The sequence below is a fragment of the Brienomyrus brachyistius genome, chromosome 2 (genome assembly GCF_023856365.1).
Source record: "Brienomyrus brachyistius isolate T26 chromosome 2, BBRACH_0.4, whole genome shotgun sequence".
Taxonomy (NCBI): Eukaryota; Metazoa; Chordata; class Actinopteri; order Osteoglossiformes; family Mormyridae; genus Brienomyrus; species Brienomyrus brachyistius.
In genome coordinates, this window is record NC_064534.1 from 37,260,391 (window position 1) to 37,266,956 (window position 6,566).

General features: G+C 44.1%; 1 protein-coding gene, 4 non-coding genes and 1 pseudogene across 5 annotated transcripts in view; all 6 read left to right on the top strand.

The window, feature by feature from the left end:
- Positions 1–6,566, top strand: part of LOC125719098 (protein NYNRIN-like) — a 99,651-nt gene that overhangs the window by 3,985 nt on the left and 89,100 nt on the right. The window lies entirely within an intron of this gene.
- On the top strand, positions 600–718 carry LOC125732353 (5S ribosomal RNA). The gene has a single exon (XR_007391734.1). It is a non-coding gene; the product is annotated as a 5S ribosomal RNA (ribosomal RNA).
- On the top strand, positions 1,794–1,912 carry LOC125736817 (5S ribosomal RNA). Its single transcript, XR_007396085.1, has one exon. It is a non-coding gene; the product is annotated as a 5S ribosomal RNA (ribosomal RNA).
- LOC125732968 (5S ribosomal RNA) lies at positions 3,000–3,118 on the top strand. The gene has a single exon (XR_007392329.1). It is a non-coding gene; the product is annotated as a 5S ribosomal RNA (ribosomal RNA).
- LOC125730919 (5S ribosomal RNA) lies at positions 4,194–4,312 on the top strand. Its single transcript, XR_007391212.1, has one exon. It is a non-coding gene; the product is annotated as a 5S ribosomal RNA (ribosomal RNA).
- On the top strand, positions 5,395–5,513 carry LOC125732129 (5S ribosomal RNA; annotated as a pseudogene).

The window sequence follows — 6,566 nt, forward strand, 5'->3', positions numbered from 1 at the left end:
ATAATCAGCAATGAGTGTAAATATGTATATACATTATTTTGTTTTTCTTTACCTTCATACTTTAGATTATATTAGTTTACACGTATCCTGAGCACGTGTTTAAATAGTTGTCCACCTGAGTAAAACCAGAACTTCTTCTTCTCTCACAGTCTTTTCTTTGTTCTCACTCCAAGACCCCTGCCTCCCATTGACTATAAATAAAGGTGCCAAGGGGAACCACCCTTTGTAACACATTCCTTTGTAGCCTAGCATGCAGAGAGTGTGGTTACCCTTGTGCAAGTAAAACTCTAAGTGTGTTGTCTCGTGATTAATGGTGTGTACAGAGTTGGAGTGGAAAGCCTGTCGCTTTCTCCAACATATACTGTATTGTAGTTTGGTCCTGTGTGCAGGGTTGGAGTGGAAAGCCTGACGCTTTCTCCAACACTGAGTAGTTTGGTGAATGTTTGGTGTGGGTCCGGCGCTGCCGATTGGATGGTGGGGCTGCAGTGTGAGTCAGATAAAAAAAAAAAAAAAAAACATTAGTAGGATGCAATGGGACCAACTGGCATGTATAGAGAGAGGCGTGTAATGCAAAAGGGCTGTTTTTGGTAGCGTCTCTCGCTTGCGGCCATACCACCCTGAACACGCCCGATCTCATCTGATCTCGGAAGCTAAGCAGGGTAGGGTCTGATTAGTACTTGGATGGGAGACCACCTGGGAATACCAGGTGCTGTAAGCTTTTCTCACTTTTACTTTATACAGGGGGCGCTCCACTTCACGATTAATTTAAATCTAGCACTCCCCTTCCATTTTACTATTTTATATATATATGTTTTTTCTCTCTTTCATAAAGGCAGCTTTTAGAAACCGTTTTACTCTAAATACTTCCTGGTAATTCTAGGTGCTGTAAGCTGTTCGTGCCTTTATTCCACCAGGGCGCGATCTTCTCACAAACTTGAAGACTGTCACTCCCCATTCACGTTTTACAACTTATTGTTAATGATAAAGAGACAGCTTTTTACACACAGTTTTAAACAAAGTACTGATATTATTCCTCTTCAACTGACCGCTTTGTTTTCTATGCAAAAACCACTTCGCCACAGAAGACTCGATATTATTGGCATAGCAAGTTCTGCTCTTCTCCTTTCAAAACTTGCTAAAAGCTGTATTTAAAAGAACAGATTGGCCGGGGTAATTCACACCCTTCAATGCCAGCTTAATGTTTAGGTTAGTGGGAATCACAGAGGAATTAGGGATGGAAACTTCTTTGCTGATGGTAGAAGCGGTCTGGTGAATTTTTAGAGAGAAGAGGCCGTCGATGTTTGAATGTAGAAAATTGTTCTGGCTGCAGCCTGCAGTATGGACTTGTTGGCGTGTGTAGCTCCCAGTGTTCTGACAGCGTAACGTTTTGGGGAAGCATGTGATTCAACAGCTACCAGTGGGCTTCAAGCGGCAGAGATTTTGTGGCTGTTAGCGGAGTTGATAACAGAGGGTCGTTAAGAGAAGCCTGCATGAGGTAGGCAAAGGAGTAATGTTTGCCGGCGGGGGACATGCGGCGATTAACCTGTGCGGTAGTGAAAAGGACTTAAAGAGAAGGAAGTGTGCGGATGCGGAAAGAATGGAATAATTGTGGTAGGCTGCCGGCGGAGTAGTTTGTTGAATGTTTGGTGTTGTTCCGGCACTGCCGATTGGATGGTGGTGCTGCAGTGTGAGTCAGATAAAAAAAAAAAAAAAACAGGAGTAGGATCCAATGGGACTAACTGGCATGTATAGAGGCGTGTAATGCAAAAGGGCTGTTTTTGGTAGCGTCTCTCACTTACGCCCATACCACCCTGAACGCGCCCGATCTCGTGTGATCTCGGAAGCTAAGCAGGGTAGGGTCTGGTTAGTACTTGAATGGGAGACCACCTGGGAATACCAGGTGCTGTAAGCTTTTCTCACTTTTACTTTATACAGGGGGCGCTCCACTTCACGTTTAATTTAAATCTATCACTCCCCTTCCATTTTACTATTTAATATATATATATATATATATATATTTTTCTCTCATTCATAAAGGCAGCTTTTACACACCGTTTTACTCTAAATACTTCCTGGTAATTCTAGGTGCTGTAAGCTGTTCGTGCCTTTATTCCACCAGGGCGCGATCTTCTCACAAACTTGAAGACTGTCACTCCCCATTCACGTTTTACAACTTATTGTTAATGATAAAGAGACAGCTTTTTACACACAGTTTTAAACAAAGTACTGATATTATTCCTCTTCAACTGACCGCTTTGTTTTCTATGCAAAAACCACTTCGCCACAGAAGACTCGATATTATTGGCATAGCAAGTTCTGCTCTTCTCCTTTCAAAACTTGCTAAAAGCTGTATTTAAAAGAACAGATTGGCCGGGGTAATTCACACCCTTCAATGCCAGCTTAATGTTTAGGTTAGTGGGAATCACAGAGGAATTAGGGATGGAAACTTCTTTGCTGGTGGCAGAAGCGGTCTGGTGAATTTTTAGAGAGAAGAGGCCGTCGATGTTTGAATGTAGAAAATTGTTCTGGCTGCAGCCTGCAGTATGGACTTGTTGGTGTGTGTAGCTCCCAGTGTTCTGACAGCGCGACGTTTTAGGGAAGCATGTGATTCAGCAGCTACCAGTGGGCTTCGTGCGGCGGAGATTTTGTGGCTGTTAGTGGAGTTGATAACAGAGGGTCGTTAAGAGAAGCCTGCATGCAGTAGGCAAAGGAGTAATGTTTGCCGGCGGGGGACGTGCGGCGATTAACCTGTGCGGTAGTGAAAAGGAGTTAAAAAGAAGGAAGTGTGCGGATGCGGAAAGAATGGAATAATTGTGGTAGGCTGCCGGCTGAGTAGTTTGGTGAAGGTTTGGTGTGGGTCCGGCGCTGCTGATTGGATGGTGGGGCTGCAGTGTGAGTCAGATAAAAAAAAAAAAAAGAACATTAGTAGGATCCAATGGGACCAACTGGCATGTTTAGAGGCGTGTAATGCAAAAGGGCTGTTTTTGGTCGCATCTTTCGCTTACGGCCATACCACCCTGAACACGCCCGATCTCGTCTGATCTCGGAAGCCAAGCAGGGTAGGGTCTGGTTAGTACTTGGATGGGAGACCACCTGGGAATACCAGGTGCTGTAAGCTTTTCTCACTTTTACTTTATACAGGGGGCGCTCCACTTCACGATTAATTTAAATCTATCACTCCCCTTCCATTTTACTATTTTATATATATATTTTTTCTCTCATTCATAAAGGCAGCTTTTACACACCGTTTTACTCTAAATACTGCCTGGTAATTATAGCTGCTGTAAGCTGTTCGTGCCTTTATTCCACCAGGGCGCGATCTTCTCACAAACTTGAAGACTGTCACTCCCCATTCACGTTTTACAACTTATTGTTAATAATAAAGAGACAGCTTTTTACACACAGTTTTAAACAAAGTACTAATATAATTCCTCTTCATCTCACCGCTTTGTTTTCTATGCAAAAACGACTTCACCACAGAAGACTCGTTATTATTGGCATGGCAAGGTCTGCTCTTCTCCTCCTTTCAAAACTTGCTAAAAGCTGTATTTAAAAGAGCAGGTTGGCCGGGGTAATTCACACCCTTCAATGCCAGCTTAATGTTTAGGTTAGTGGGAATCACAGAGGAATTAGGGATGGAAACTTCTTTGCTGATGGTAGAAGCGGTCTGGTGAATTTTTAGAGAGAAGAGGCCGTCGATGTTTCAATGTAGAAAATTGTTCTGGCTGCAGCCTGCAGTATGGACTTGTTGGCGTGTGTAGCTCCCAGTGTTCTGACAGCGTGACATTTTGGGGAAGCATGTGATTCAACAGCAACCAGTGGGCTTCGTGCGGCGGAGATTTTGTGGCTGTTAGCGGAGTTGATAACAGAGGGTCTTTAAGAGAAGCCTGCATGCGGTAGGCAAATGAGTAATGTTTGCCGGCGGGGGACGTGCGGCGATTAACCTGTTCGGTAGTGAAAAGGACTTAAAGAGAAGGAAGTGTGCGGATGCGGAAAGAATGGAATAATTGTGGTAGGCTGCCGGCTGAGTAGTTTGGTGAATGTTTGGTGTGGGTGCGGCGCTGCCGATTGGATGGTGGTGCTGCAGTGTGAGTCAGATAAAAAAAAAAAAAAACAGGAGTAGGATCCAATGGGACTAACTGGCATGTATAGAGGCGTGTAATGCAAAAGGGCTGTTTTTGTTCGCGGCTCTCGCTCATGGCCATACCACCCTGAACACGCCCGATCTCGTCTGATCTCGGAAGCTAAGCAGGGTAGGGTCTGGTTAGTACTTGGGTGGGAGACTGCCTGGGAATACCACGTGCTGTAAGCTTTTCTCACTTTTACTTTATACAGGGGGCACTCCACCTCACGATTATTTTAAATCTATCACTCCCCTTCCATTTTACTATTTTATATATATATATTTTTTTTTTCTCTCATTCATAAAGGCAGCTTTTACACACCGTTTTACTCTAAATACTGCCTGGTAATTATAGCTACTGTAAGCTGTTTGTGCCTTTATTCCACCAGGGCGCGATCTTCTCACAAACTTGAAGACTGTCACTCCCCATTCACGTTTTACAACTTATTGTTAATGATAAAGAGACAGCTTTTTACACACAGTTTTAAACAAAGTACTGATATTATTCCTCTTCAACTGACCGCTTTGTTTTCTATGCAAAAACCACTTCGCCACAGAAGACTCGATATTATTGGCATAGCAAGTTCTGCTCTTCTCCTTTCAAAACTTGCTAAAAGCTGTATTTAAAAGAACAGATTGGCCGGGGTAATTCACACCCTTCAATGCCAGCTTAATGTTTAGGTTAGTGGGAATCACAGAGGAATTAGGGATGGAAACTTCTTTGCTGGTGGTAGAAGCGGTCTGGTGAATTTTTAGAGAGAAGAGGCCGTCGATGTTTGAATGTAGAAAATTGTTCTGGCTGCAGCCTGCAGTATGGACTTGTTGGTGTGTGTAGCTCCCAGTGTTCTGACAGCGCGACGTTTTGGGGAAGCATGTGATTCAGCAGCTACCAGTGGGCTTCGTGCGGCGGAGATTTTGTGGCTGTTAGCGGAGTTGATAACAGAAGGTCATTAAGAGAAGCCTGCATGCGGTAGGCAAAGGAGTAATGTTTGCCGGCGGGGGACGTGCGGCGATTAACCTGTGCGGTAGTGAAAAGGAGTTAAAGAGAAGGAAGTGTGCGGATGCGGAAAGAATGGAATAATTGTGGTAGGCTGCCGGCTGAGTAGTTTGGTGAATGTTTGGTGTGGTTCCGGCACTTCCGATTGGATGGTGGGGCTGCAGTGTGAGTCAGATAAAAAAAGAAAAAAAAAAACAGGAGTAGGATCCAATGGGACTAACTGGCATGTATAGAAGCGTGTAATGCAAAAGGGCTGTTTTTGGTAGTTTTTCGTGCTCACGGCCATACCACCCTGAACACGCCCGATCTCGTCCGATCTCAGAAGCCAAGCAGGATAGAGTCTGGTTAGTACTTGGATGGGAGACCTACTGGGATTACCCTGTGCTGTAAGCTTTTCTCACTTTTACTTTATACAGGGGGCGCTCCACTTCTCGATTAATTTAAATCTATCACTCCCTTCCATTTTACTATTTTATATATATATATATTTTTTTTCTCTCATTCATAAAGGCAGCTTTTACACACCGTTTTACTCTAAATACTGCCTGGTAATTATAGCTACTGTAAGCTGTTTGTGCCTTTATTCCACCAGGGCGCGATCTTCTCACAAACTTGAAGACTGTCACTCCCCATTCACGTTTTACAACTTATTTGTAATGATAAAGAGACAGCTTTTTACACACAGTTTTAAACAAAGTACTGATATTATTCCTCTTCAACTGACCGCTTTGTTTTCTATGCAAAAACCACTTCGCCACAGAAGACTCGATATTATTGGCATAGCAAGTTCTGCTCTTCTCCTTTCAAAACTTGCTAAAAGCTGTATTTAAAAGAACAGATTGGCCGGGGTAATTCACACCCTTCAATGCCAGCTTAATGTTTAGGTTAGTGGGAATCACAGAGGAATTAGGGATGGAAACTTCTTTGCTGGTGGTAGAAGCGGTCTGGTGAATTTTTAGAGAGAAGAGGCCGTCGATGTTTGAATGTAGAAAATTGTTCTGGCTGCAGCCTGCAGTATGGACTTGTTGGTGTGTGTAGCTCCCAGTGTTCTGACAGCGTGACGTTTTGGGGAAGCATGTGATTCAGCAGCTACCAGTGGGCTTCGTGCGGCGGAGATTTTGTGGCTGTTAGCGGAGTTGATAATAGAGGGTCGTTAAGAGAAGCCTGCATGCGGTAGGCAAAGGAGTAATGTTTGCTGGCGGGGGACGTGCGGCGATTAACCTGTGCGGTAGTGAAAAGGAGTTAAAGAGAAGGAAGTGTGCGGATGCGGAAAGAATGGAATAATTGTGGTAGGCTGCCGGCTGAGTAGTTTGGTGAATGTTTGGTGTGGGTCCTGCGTTGCCGATTGGATGGTGGGGCTGCAGTGTGAGTCAGATAAAAAAAAAAAAAAAAAAAACCAGGAGTAGGATCCAATGGGACCAACTGGCATGTATAGAGGCGTGTAAT